Genomic DNA, 14,074 nt, shown 5'->3' with positions numbered 1-14,074 from the left:
AGAGTAGCAGGACTGACAAGAAGATGGACTGGAGACGGACCAGAGTCAGAGCAAGCAGAGCGGAAAACGGCATCGGGCAAGGGAACACAGGCACAACAGGAACCAACGACTAGAAACATGGAAAGACTGGGCAGCGATTATGATCTGGCAGTGGGGAAGTGGCAGGACTGAGTATTTGTAGAGGTCTTGATTATGGAACATGTTGCAGCTGGTAGGGATCTGCTCTGACTCCAGCACACCTGTCTCCGCCCCCACAATCACACACACACAGAGGGAGAGAGCACTGGGGGAGTAGCGGCAGGTCAAGGAGACACCGGATGAGCACTACAGGGCGTGGCAGGAGCAGATGAGACAGTATATGTAATGATTTTCGTAGGTGGAAGGAGAGGACCAAGGTGCAGCGTGGTACGTCTTCATGATCTTTTAATTACACTGAACACTAGAACAAAACGAAACAGTCCTGTCTGGTACAGAGACAAAAAAACAACTACCCACAACTCAAGGGCAAAAACAGGCTGCCTAAGTATGGTTCTCAATCAGAGACAACGATTGACAGCTGCCTCTGATTGGGAACCATACCAGGCCAAACGCATAGGAATACAAACAGAACAAAACAGAATGCCCACCCCAACTCACACCCTGACCAACCTAAAATAGAGACGTAAAAAAAAGGAACTAAGGTCCGGACGTGATAGTATAAGGCAATATGATCATCTATTTAATGTGCACTTCAAAAGAGCTGGCTTTCCTAACTGCTGAAGGATAATTAGATTTTTTTTTAAAGAAACAGTTTTCTCTTTTTGCCTTAGTGTTGGCAGGAAAGCTGTCAGATTGAGAATAAGAACAGTCATACATTTGTACTTCTCCTTCACTCTCTATAGATACATATAAAGGTCATTCATTTGATTATGGTACATGGAGTGTAGGTTCAATTTTATGCAGTACTCAACACAATGTGTGCACTACTCATAGACTGCACTGGCTACTACTTATTTTCGACATGTAACTTTATGTTATTTGATAAAATGTTCAAAATTTATCTCTGTTGCTCTCTGCCACCCTAAAGCAACTAATCTATTTGTGAGGAGTGAAAGATAAGTGTCAAAGATATATACTGTAACCAGTGGCGATTTTAGCTTTTAAATCTTAGTGGGGCAAACTCCCCCCAAAAGTTTGATGCATGCCAGCAAAGCCACTATACAACACAACACACCACTAAACAATACATTAATTGTACTATAACGGTGATAAATGGTGCCCACAAACTGTTAGGGCCTACATAAAAAATACAACTTTTACATTACCCTGCAGTTTACCTATAAAATGGAATGATGGTGAAGTAGACATACTTATTATTCAAATCACAAAATATATAAGCTCTTAAATAGAAATGTAAAGCTCTTTAAATAGAACAAGATCCTGTAACCATGGACATTCTACAATGTAGAAAATAGTAAAAATAAAGAAAAACCCTTGAATGAGTAGGTGTGTCCAAACTTTTGACCGGTACTGTTGGAGCCATTTGATATTTACATTTACATTTAAGTCATTTAGCAGACGCTCTTATCCAGAGCGACTTACAAATTGGTGCATTCACCTTAAGACATCCAGTGGAACAGCCACTTTACAATAGTGCATCTAAATCTTTTAAGGGGGGTGAGAAGGATTACTTTATCCTATCCTAGGTATTCCTGAAAGAGGTGGGGTTTCAGGTGTCTCCGGAAGGTGGTGATTGACTCCGCTGTCCTGGCGTCGTGAGGGAGTTTGTTCCACCATTGGGGGGCCAGAGCAGCGAACAGTTTTGACTGGGCTGCGCGGGAACTGTACTTCCTCAGTGGTAGGGAGGCGAGCAGGCCAGAGGTGGATGAACGCAGTGCCCTTGTTTGGGTGTAGGGCCTGATCAGAGCCTGGAGGTACTGAGGTGCCGTTCCCCTCACAGCTCCGTAGGCAAGCACCATGGTCTTGTAGCGGATGCGAGCTTCAACTGGAAGCCAGTGGAGAGAGCGGAGGAGCGGGGTGACGTGAGAGAACTTGGGAAGGTTGAACACCAGACGGGCTGCGGCGTTCTGGATGAGTTGTAGGGGTTTAATGGCACAGGCAGGGAGCCCAGCCAACAGCGAGTTGCAGTAATCCAGACGGGAGATGACAAGTGCCTGGATTAGGACCTGCGCTGCTTCCTGTGTGATATGCATACATTCATCTTGATCTATTCATTGCATTCCAAGTGTACATTCAATAACTGCCTGTTTATTTATGGAAAAATTGTCCTGATGATGTCACGCCCTGGTCGAAGTATTTTGTGTTTATCTTCATTTATTTGGTCAGGCCAGGGTGTGGCATGGGTTTTTGTATGTGGTGTGTATGTATTGGGATTGTAGCTTAGTGGGGTGTTCTAGTTAGGTCTATGGCTGTCTGAAGTGGTTCTCAATCAGAGGCAGGTGTTTATCGTTGTCTCTGATTGGGAACCATATTTAGACAGCCATATTCTTTGAGTGTTTCGTGGGTGATTGTCCTTAGTGTCTTTGTTCCTGTGTTAGTTGACACAAGTATAGGCTGTTTCGGTTTTGTTCATTACGTTCTTTGTTTTGTAGTGTTTGTATTGATTCGTGTTTACGTTTGTTCATTAAACATGGATCGCAATCTACACGCTGCATTTTGGTCCGACTCTCCTTCACCACAAGAGAACCGTTACAGATGAACTCCTTAGTCATATCTCAGTTTACTCACTTACTTATGGCGCTGCCTACTCCTGATGATTCGTTTTTCAAATCATACGAGCAAAAAATATTTAGTCTGGGATTCTCTGGATTTATTGTGCTTTCAAGACAACTGGGAACTCGGGAAAAAACAAGGTTGAATCATGACGTAAGTGATCTTCAGGCCAGAGCTCTAGTAAGAGGCCTGAGTTCCCGACTTGGAATTCCAAGTTGGATGACCATTCAAAATGTATTTTCCCAGTCGGAGCTAGTTTTTTTCCAAGTTCCCAGTTGTCTTGAACTCACTGAAGTCTGAGATTTCCCAGTTCCCGTGTTTTCAGTTGTTTTTAACGCGGCAGAAGTCATGCTGGATTGACAGCATGGCCAATGTTGAATGTTTATCATTTTAAGCTTGGAAAAGAGACCCTTAAACCCAGACTTGGACCACACACCCACTCCACTGAATAGCCGGCTAGTGATTGCTTTGCAACGCTTGCAGTTAGCCACTGATTTCTTCCAAATCACTCATTGACTTCCAACTTGTTGTGTAATGTTTATGTCCAATGGTCGATGAGCACCGATATGTTTTATCTATATTTTCTCTTCATATGATAAGGATTGAAAATGATTTGCCAGTAAATTGTCAACTTGATTCATGATGATGGCTGCTAGCTTGCTATTGACGTGATCAGTCTAATCAAAGCTATGGTAGATATCATGGGATTTGACGTAATTTTATCTGTGGCCAATGACCTTGAGCCTTCTTGGATGTGCACTTCTAATGTAAGACTATGGTATGGCTCGTAGTGTCCCCATGAGTGACAGAACACTGAGCCAATCACGGCGCAACTAGAGAACATTACCAACCCCTACGCTCCGTATTTTCTGTTGGCTGCCCCACCACCACAGAAAGCACTGAGCTAGGCTGAAACGCCTGCATTTTGGAGCTGGCTTACTCAAGAAAGCAAAAAAGAGACCATGTTTGTATGCCGCTTTATTAACTCAATAATATATATATATATATATATATATTTTTTTTTTACATTTGTTTGCAAACTGATATGTGACACGTATTAATTGTCAAAATAACATGCAAAACACCTGCCGTAAATGATGAGTTGCCACTGACTGTAACCTCCTGTCTGATTATGTGTCAGTTACAAGATGTGTTACAGGATATTTAGGGTTATCCAAAGTTGTAAATTACCATAATTCCCTGGATATAATACAGTATATTTAGGCTAATGAAAAGTAAAATGGTCACAATCATGTCTGTGTCCCAAATGGCACCCAATTCCCTACATAGTGCACTACTTTTGATCAGGGCTCTGGTGAAAAATAATGCACAAATAGGGACCATGTCCACTGCACAAAAGGAAGATGATCATAGTAGGTCTATCGTTTGCTTTTCTGAATTGACTCAATTCCGTTACCATTACAATCACCTCTGATATAGTCAATCAACTTCCCAACTGGCACAGAATGACTAGATAATAAGATCATGATTAGAAGATTAATAGATGATATTTCTATGCTGAGGAGCAACATGATTTCACAGAGGGCGGGTACTTACCATGACAAATTATTATGAGCCCTCTGCATGAATTGTTCAGTGAATGTGTCTGAGGCTCTGAGCCATGAGTCATTATTGCATTGAGGGGGAATATGCAGCAGAGATGGTTAGTGGCCATAGTATCATTAACATTCCAATGGGACCCAGTTTCCTACAGGTTAACTTGCTGGTAGCTACCAATTGATACAGTAGGTGCTCTACTTTACACTTATTTTGGATTAGATTGAACTTTGGTAACACTTTACTTAAAGCATTTAATGCATTGTGATGCAGTTATAATGCAATGTAAGACTTGTCATAAAGAGCATGTATGACTCCCTAATAATGTCTTATCATAATCATCTCCTAATGATCCTGACTAAATGCTGTCCATTTTGAGTAAGGTGCACAAGGCCTACTACACCCGCAGGTTTGATTTGGTGCCTCTTTGGATTTCAATGGAAAGTACAAGACATTCTCCTCTCAAATTTGAGCGGGGCCTCTTCATAGAAGTATGTCTTTGAATCGAGAGGGGCAAAGACATTAAGAAATCCTCTGATACAATAATTCTGAGCTTTGGGAGGGGGCTTATCTGTAATTTATACTTCCTTTGAAGATGGAGTGCTTTCATAATGTGGTCCACAGCCTAACAATTAGAATATCAATGTGATATGGATGGGTTGCCAATGTCTGGGCCTGAAGGACTGTGGTAATGTTCCCCACATTTGTTTTTAACAAACAATCATCAAAATAAAAATATTAAGCAAATCTAAAATAATCTTGTAATAAACTAGTTTGAATATCAATGTGTCACTTGCTATGGATTAGATAAGAGGGTAGGTCAGGAATGTTGCTGTATTTTGGCAGGAAAACATCAAATTTGTGTTTATTAATACAATATATAATATATTGAACTCTTTTCACTGTTAATATTCTTAAGTGGGCAGAGCCAATCATGAATGTTGTTGTTTGTATAGACTGCTATCAAATCATAATCATTCAAGTCAATGCACTAATTTAAAGGCTGGACAAGTAATCTACAAACCTATAGCCTATTATCAACCAGGTGAAGGTAAAGGAGGATTGGTGTGCCATTTCACATTCTGTTATTAAAAAACCTTTCCCTCACATGTTCTAATTCATGTCCCCATAATATTGGCATAATAAACTGTTCTGTGGATACCCTCTAGTGGGCCTCTCAGATCAACAGTTTTGATTTCTTAACACTCTATCAGCTAAAATAGATGATCATTTCTGAATTAAGTGACGCACCCAATGTAGCACCCAGTGTGTGACATAAGTGTGAAGTGAACGACGGTGACTATAATGCTTACTTTCAGTATACAAAAAGCCAGCAGATGGCAGCAATCCCTAAGCTTGTCTTTTAGTCTTTTGTTCACCTTTTCAAGGGAGAATGGTGATTTTGTTGTCCTATGACACTACGCAGCCTTGGGCTGATGTGTAGATTCGGCTACTTATAATGAACATATCTTGAAAGCAAGAACACTATATAAATAATATATCGTTTCAGTTATCATGGAATTATTGACCACATAAATAGTTTATCCATATCGTTTTCCCCTATTTGTGTATGCGAAATATAAAATAAACAAGGTTCTAAATATGAATAAAATTGCACCGATGTGACATGTAATTCAATGTATGCTTTTCATTTTATCATAAAGGTAAATATTGCTCTCTTTTTTTCCCCCAGGAGATGTCAACATTCAGAGGATCCCTAAATAGCCTTTGCGTTAGGACAAGGTGCTGGAAGTGGCAGAGCGATAGAAAAGGCTCAAGCGCTAGAGCGGAAAATCATAGCAAGCTACAGTAACTGTCCATTCATACGGAATCCTGTACCATCTGTTATCATATCAGTATAACCAAAAACCCGAGTCCTGAAGTCAATTTGGGGCAGTCTACTATCCGAAAGGTAAGCTGTAATATGATTTCCACAACATAGCATTTTCATTGCGGAGTCGCAGTATTCTCCCAATCGTACTACGAGCGACTTGTTACTGCGGTTAGAAGTGCTGCTCAATGACGGAAGGATGACCAAAAAGCCAGACTCATACCTAGCTAGCTATTTCAGTTTGTTCGCGTTTCATGTCATGTCTCTCGTTAACAGCCATTACAGTAATGTTATTGTTAGTTCCCTGAGATAGCTAACGTTAGTTGGCTAGCCGAGAAACTACTGCACGTGACAGCTAACGCGAGCTAGTAAAGAATCGCATACCGCAGCGCTAATAATCAATCTGACCTGTCATAACAATACAATGGTTCGCTTGTCAGCGAGTCAGCTAACCTGGTAGTTTAAAACCGTTGAAATGCAAACATACTGGCTTCCTTGCTAGCCCTAAAAACATAGTGTCTAGTTATGAGCAGAGCTACTTCCTTTCTTGCTAAAATTGTCTGTTGTCGATTATATCAGTGCTATGTCAGACGAGAGTAGCTAGCTAGCCATGTTATAGCCTACCTGTCATTGACAGTTATTGCAGCAACAATAACAAACCAGCCAGTGCAGTTTTTGTTGTCAACAATGTATTTTGTTTCATGATGATACAGAATTATAGCTCTGGTTGCATTGTTTTAATAATAACAATAGCTAACATTCTTTTGAATTTGATCCATGGCTTGATATGATAGAAGGGACACTACCGGCTTTGTCACTAGAATTGCTGTTTAAAATGTTTCTTGCTAGCTAGCTAGAGGTGTTAACCTTTTCTTCCCCAAATCGAATGAGTATGGATAATCTCTACGAATCTAAAATGAATGGTTCCGGCTGACACTGCATGGTATTGCCTAGTTTTAGGAGTTGTAACTCCCACCTGTCATTAAAAAAAAATCTATATCTCAATTTGTTATGTACAGCCTATATCTTTTGATGGTCTTTTGACTGTGTATATTTTGGATAATTTGCAGTCTTTTTTATATTTTTTATACATAAAGCAATGTTACATTTTCACATTTGTAGTTCTATTGTATTATCAATGAAAATATTTTGTGAACATGGTAAGATGTGAAGAGTCCTTTGTGGATAAGCATGAAAACACTTTCCCCACACTTTCCACTGTGAGAGCTAGCTCACTATGCGTTCCTAACTTCCTATAGTTCAGTGATTGGGTTGCTCAATACTGCCTTGGCTGCAATCCTCTGAGTAGATTTGAAAGAGTGCTTCTCTTACAACCCAGGAGATTTATTCAAACACCCAGAAATCCCCTTGGAAACAGTCCAGTGTACTCTGTAATTACAAACGTAGTCCACATTCTCTACAGTATACTCTAAGGAATTTGGCTCAGCTACAGGTAAAGTTATGGTTGGTGCCATGAAAACATAAAGTATTCAGCTTTTGATGTTTAGTATCTTCTCTTGGAGGTTGGCTCTTTCTTATCCCCTTGGTAATGAAGACTTTTGATTAAGATGGAGGACAGACTGGCAGGTTTAATTGAGGTGATATTGGGTTTCTGTTTCTGTTCACCTCCCTGCTTAGCTTATGATCCTGACTATCAAACGGCCATTGGGACTGCAGTTAGCAGAGGTGAGCCGCTGGCTTCCTTGCCTTTTTATAAAGAGCTCTGTCAAGTGCCTTCGCTGCAGCTCTTGGGGAGTATAAATCTGCTTGAAAGGAGCTTTACTCCAGTGGCATGCTTTGCTGCTGGCAAGATAAATTGTTGGGACCCCATCATTGGGCAAGGCTGGAGGTGATGGAGGGATTGTTGATGGTTTCCCCCAGAGCTGCGGAACACTAAGTCTCTCTGATTAAAGGGGTCCTGCTCCTCACGGCCTGTACATAATACACACACCACTGCCCCCCCCCCCCCTTTGTGCCACCAACTCACTGTGGTCACTGTGTTCGGCTCGAACTGACTTAGGCTAACACCGCAGTTTAGCCTAATACAACCACCTTCTGTTTAAATGGTTGGGAAAATCCAAAGCTTCAGATTTTTTAAGCCTCTGGTTTTCCTTGAAAAATGTCACATCACTAGAGAATTCTGTATTGAGACGTAGGCTAATATTCGCTTCGAACTTGTTAGTATTTTTTAGAGGGATTGAAGATTGCGTCACCTTGGTGCTTGTTTTTGTATCAAAGAGATGAGCTTTTAATGATTCCTTTGAAGTGCAAGGTAGAGCTTGTAATTAAGCCTTTCATCACTTGATTATGCTGTAGATTGAATCATATGTATCTCACTTTGTCAAGGCATATGGAAAAGCTTGGGCTAAATATACAGCAGTCAGTATTTTAACACTGGCTTGTATACTACATAACTTTCTATTAAAAGCAAATAGTTGCTTTGTTCAGCTTAGCCATGGAGGAACACAAATGGGAGCTTTTAACTTGGGACTGGATTTAATGCCTTCATTAGTACTGTTTATATCATATAAATAACCTAGTCATTCTACGTGGTCTTTGTTTATACAACATTGCAGATATCGCTCCGTCATTTCCTGGTTGCAAAAATTTGAATAGTGCCCCTAATTTCAGTGTATGTGACAAAACAAGCAACTATAGTGTAGAGCCCTCAAACTCAACTCTGGCCCTCCAAACCAGTTCCACTGCTTTCTTCCATTGTTCGCCTCTAATCATGGACTGATTTTGACCTGGCACACCAGGTTGGTGCAATTAATTATCAGGTAGAACAAGAACCAGCAGGTTCAGGACCTCGTAGGGTAAAAATACCCCTAGTATAGATAATCATTGTACCATCCAAACCGCTGTGAAATATCTCTTCCCATAACTACAAATATTGCATTTTCTGCTGTTTTGAAAGTAAAAGACTCAAAAACTAGACTTAGTAACGGGATGCATTGATATAGCGCACATATAACAGATCTACCGCTTCTTAGACTTGCTTTCAATGACAATTACAGATCTGTAACTCACATTTCTATGTGAATTTGGTTAGGTCACACAAAAAGTGATATATTGCAGCTTTAAGGAAGTCTACCTCCTGTGTTACAGGATGTGCTGCAGGACGGTTCAGTACTTTATAGGTTTTCATGACATTCTGCTCCAGTCAAATGATTAATGTCCTAGCATCCATACTGAGATCTAATGACACCCAGGATAAAGTGCTCTTCTGTTTCTGCTCTGGTGGATTTCAAACACAATCAGCAGACCAGGATATTAGCTGCTTTCTGAACCTCTGGGGATGAGGGGGGATGTATTGCTATGATTTAGTTAAATGGTCACTTGTTGCTATGCTCGTCCTGATTTAGGTTATTCCTTACATACAGACAAACAGTCCTGTGGCTATTACAGATCATCTTTATATTTAATTAACCCATCTTTCCAACGGCTGTGTTGGTTAACTGATAGGCCTAACTTTTTGTAATCTGAAAGCCACAAGTCCACAAACTTGTGGGAAAAATAAAGTCAGTCTCTATTGTAACTATCATCTTAATACATAATGAATTCATGTTTCTGAGTATTATTGTCTTTGAGACACTTGTTTGGGAATGCTTGACTGTGAAAGTGAGTGCTTTACTGTACCTACTAGTCCTGACTGTTTTACTGCCGCTTGACCTGAACGGGTTTGGGGTTAAGATGATCACTGTCTAATACAGTATCCCAATCAGTTTAACTGCTCGGCTCTCCATAGGCTTACAGGAGTGAGCAGCAGAGTCGGTTAAAAAAAAAAAACAGAGCCCAAGCGGGCGTCTGAAATGTGCCTGCCCTAGGAGAGCAGCCGAGAGGAAACCATGTTTGATTTACTGTGCGCTGCAGTGCAGTCAACTGCCTCTTTATTCAGAGGAGGTGAAGAGAACAGAAACGTTGGTCTGTACTCTGTTGGAACGCAACACACCGTAAGGGGTAAATAACCCACACAACTCTAACTCTGTGTTGGTGTGTAGGGTTGAGGCGATGTCAACCGTTGTCCTATTGTGATTACGTGCCCATAAAACATTGTGATATACGATGCTATTGCCTCTAGTTTGAGGCAATAGCATCGTATATCAGAGTGTCTAGTTTGAGAAACACACGCCTCACAAGTCCTCAACTGGCAGCTTCATTAAATAGTACCCGCAAAACACCAGTCTCAACATCAACAGTGAAGAGGCGACTGCGATGCTGGCCTTCTAGTCAGAGTTGCAAAGAAAAAGCCATATCTCAGACGGGCCAATGAAAAGATAAGATGGGCAAAAGAACACACACTGGACCTCTGCCTAGAAGGCCAGCATCCCGGAGTTGCCTCTTCACTGTTGACATTGAGACTGGTAATTTGCAGGCACTATTTAATTACTCTGCCAGTTGAGGACTTGTGAGGCGTCTGTTTATTAAACTAGACACTCTAATGTACTTGTCCTCTTGCTCAGTTGTTCACCGGGGCCTCCCACTCTTTCTATTCTGGTTAGAGCCAGTTTGCGCTGTTCTGTGAAGGAGGTAGTACACAGCGTTGTACAAGATGTTCAGTTTCTTGGCAATCTTTCGTATGGAATAGCCTTAATTTCTCAGAACAAGAATAGACTGACGAGTTTCAGAAGAAAGTCTTTGTTTCTGGCCATTTAGAGCCTGTAATTGAACCCATTAATGCTGATGATCCAGATACTCAACTAGTCTAAAGAAGGCCAGTTTTATTGGTTCTTTAATCAGCACAACAGTTTTCAGCTGTGCTAACATAATTGCAAAAGGGTTTTCTAATGATCAATTAGCCTTTTATAATGATAAACTTGGATTAGCAAACAAAATGTGCCATTGGAACACAGGAGTGATGGTTGCTGATAATTGGCCTCCGTAAGCCTATGTAGATATTCCATATTCCAGCAACAATAGTCATTTACAACATTAACAATGTCTACACTGTATGTTGGATCAATTTGATGTTATTTATGACCCCAAACTTTTGAACAGTTGTGTTTGTTTGTTTGTTTCCCGGACTGTGGTGCTGTGTTTAGCCAGGCATGGGCAAGAGGCCGGTGGCTTCCCGGTGGCAGGATGGTGGTGCCCACTCCGCTGGCAGGCTGTGGCCAGCAGCCCTGCCTGGCTGGTGAGGTGACCTTCACAGATTGGTCATGGTGCTGCGCCTGCCTGTGTCACGTGTGTGTGGTGCCAACCGCTTGAGAGCAGAGACTGCTGGGAAATGATAGCTCAGCCGATGAAGGGGAGGTCAGGTAGGAACTGGAGCTTATTCAGTGTGGTACATTGATAAGCCTAGCACTTCGCAGGTAGAAATGCAGACTTAATGACGAGAGCTGACAAATAGGCCTATGCCTTATTCTACATGACAGATACTCATGGCCGTTCTACACCAGTGCATTTCTATCTGAATGATCTGTAACTGCACTCTCCTTCTGAGGAAATGGTGATCTCTCTCACTCGCTCTTTCACTCAGCACCGCCGCTGTCATGTTAAGCTCAGCTTGGGTGTCTGGGAACAGCCTGTTTTGATTGTCTCACTGATCACGCTCAGTATTAAGTTACCCATCCCGTGCCTTAGTGTTGCTGTTTTGTCTACAAAGGACACAATGCCATTGCCTGGTTATAACAGACTGAAGTTAAATACGCAGTGGCTTTTCTGGTCGTAGGGTTGTTTGCTACAACACCTTGCTGAAACAAGAAGCAGAAAAGTTTCATAACTTTGTAAAAAGTTAACTTTACCGATGAAACAGACTCAACAGCACGTGTCATCTTTTTAAATAATAATCATTCATGACCGTCTATATCCATATTTGTCAATTACACTATTATACTAAAACTGTCACATCCCTAGGCCTACAGTGATGATAAGTTATATTTTGTCCAAAGAATAAACCCGATTCAATTGATATAAAGACTAATCGGTTCCACAGATTAAAACAGTGATATTATGTACATAAAATACACATACAGTTGAAGTCGTAAGTTTTACATACACCTTAGCCAAATACATTTTAAACTCAGTTTTTCACAATTCTTGACATTTAATTCTAGTAAAAATTCCCTGTTTTAGGTCAGTTAGGCTCACCACTTTATTTTAAGAATGTGAAATGTCAAAATAATAGTAGTGATTTATTTCCGCTTTTATTTCTTTCATCACATTCCCAGTGGGTCAGACGTTTACATATACTCAACTAATTGTATTTGGTAACATTGCCTTTAAATTGTTAACTTGGTTCAAATGTTTCGGGTAGCCTTCCACAAGCTTCCCACAATAAGTGGGGTGAATTTTGGCCCATTCCTCCTGACAGAGCTGGTGTAACTGAGTCAGGATTGTAGGCCTTCTTGCTCGCACACGCATTTTCAGTTCTGCCCACAAATTTTCTATAGGATTGAGGTCAGTGCTTTGTGATGGCCACTCCAATACCTTTACTTTGTTGTCCTCAAGCAATTTTGCCACAAATTTGGAAGTGTGCTTGGGGTCATTGTCCATTTGGAAGACCCATTTGCGACCAAGCTGGAACTTCCTGACTGATTGATGTCTTGATGTTGCTTCAATATATCCACAAATTTCCTGCCTCATGATACCATCTATTTTGTGAAGTGCACCAGTCCCTCCTGCAGCAAAGTACCCCCACAACATGATGCTGCCACCCCGTGCTTCACGGTTGGTATGATGTTCTACGGCCAAACAGTCCTATTTTTTTATTTTATCAGACCAGAGGACATTTCTCCAAAAAGTAACATTTTTATCCCCATGTGCCGTGGCAAACCGTAGTCTGGCTTTTTTATGGCGGTTTTGGAGCCTTCCTTCCTTGCTGAGCGGCCTTTCAGGTAATGTCGAAATATGACTTTTACTGTGACTATAGATACTTTTGTACCTGTTTTCTCCAGCATCTTCACAAGGTCCTTTGCTGTTGTTCTGGGATTGATTTGCACTTTTTGCACCTTCATCTCTAGGAGACAGAACGCATCTCTTTCCTGAGCGGTATGACGGCTGTGTGGTCCCATGGTGTTTGTACAGATGAACGTGGTACCTTCATGCGTTTGGAAATTGCTCCCAAGGATGAACCAGGCTTGTGGAGGTGTATTTTTTTTTTCTGAGGTCTTGGCTGATTTCTTTAGATTTTCCCATGATGTCAAGCAAAGAGGCACTGACTTTGAAGGTAGGCCTTGAAATACATCCACAGGTACACCTCCAATTGACTCAAATGATGTCAATAAGCCTATCAGAAGCTTCTAAAGCCGTGACATAATTTTCTGGAATTTTCCAAGCTGTTTAAAGGCACAGTCAACTTAGTATATGTAAATAATCTGTCTGTAAACAATTGTTGGAAAATTACTTGTGTCATACACACAGTAGATGTCCTAACCGACTTCCCAAAACTATGTGTTTACAAGAAATTTGTGGAAGGGTTGAAAAACAAGTTTTAATGACTCCGACCTAAGTGTATGTAAACTTCCGACTTCAACTGTATGTCTGCTCATTTGCGGTCATATATTTTTTTCAGCATTTAGGCCTAGGTCACAACGTGAGAGATGGTAGTTATGATGGTTTGACAGTGAGTAGTTTTCCACAGCCAGCATATTTGAATAAGTAAATAATCGAAAGTACACTTCACCAAGCAAGCAGCCCTGTCCTCATCACATTCTTAACATTAGCTGGCTAGTTAGCCATCATGGTAGTTAGCCAGCCAGCATGGTAGTTAGCCAGGTAGCCAGCAATGTATGCCAGCAAGGTAGCTAGCTGTCTGTGCCAATTATGTGCTAACACTGGACTGATGCCAAAGTGAACACTTGTCCTTGATACAAAAATAAGCCTGTTACTGTCTGGGTCTATTATGTTAGCTAGTGGGCTTATTTAGTTAGTTTTCCACAATCTGTAAAAACAAGAGTTTGCACAGATCTGTCATTTAGGCCACGTGCTTGTATTTATGATGAGATAAGTAGCTAACGCTAGCTAGTAAGCATT

The 14,074-nt window shown here is 41.0% G+C and overlaps 1 protein-coding gene across 2 annotated transcripts in view; it reads left to right on the top strand.

The window, feature by feature from the left end:
- The first annotated feature begins 5,967 nt into the window (after positions 1-5,967).
- The window catches only part of LOC115129626 (alpha-1,6-mannosylglycoprotein 6-beta-N-acetylglucosaminyltransferase A-like), a 103,902-nt gene continuing 95,795 nt past the window's right edge, over positions 5,968-14,074 (top strand). The window contains exon 1 of one of the 2 annotated variants that reach the window (XM_029660199.2): positions 5,968-6,181. The gene's annotated coding sequence lies outside the window, so the exon portion shown is untranslated. The remainder of the gene's footprint in view (positions 6,182-14,074) is intronic. The other variant, XM_029660200.2, reaches the window with a different exon arrangement.

The sequence above is a fragment of the Oncorhynchus nerka genome, linkage group LG5 (genome assembly GCF_034236695.1).
Source record: "Oncorhynchus nerka isolate Pitt River linkage group LG5, Oner_Uvic_2.0, whole genome shotgun sequence".
Taxonomy (NCBI): Eukaryota; Metazoa; Chordata; class Actinopteri; order Salmoniformes; family Salmonidae; genus Oncorhynchus; species Oncorhynchus nerka.
This window is presented reverse-complemented; position numbering and strand designations above follow the sequence as displayed.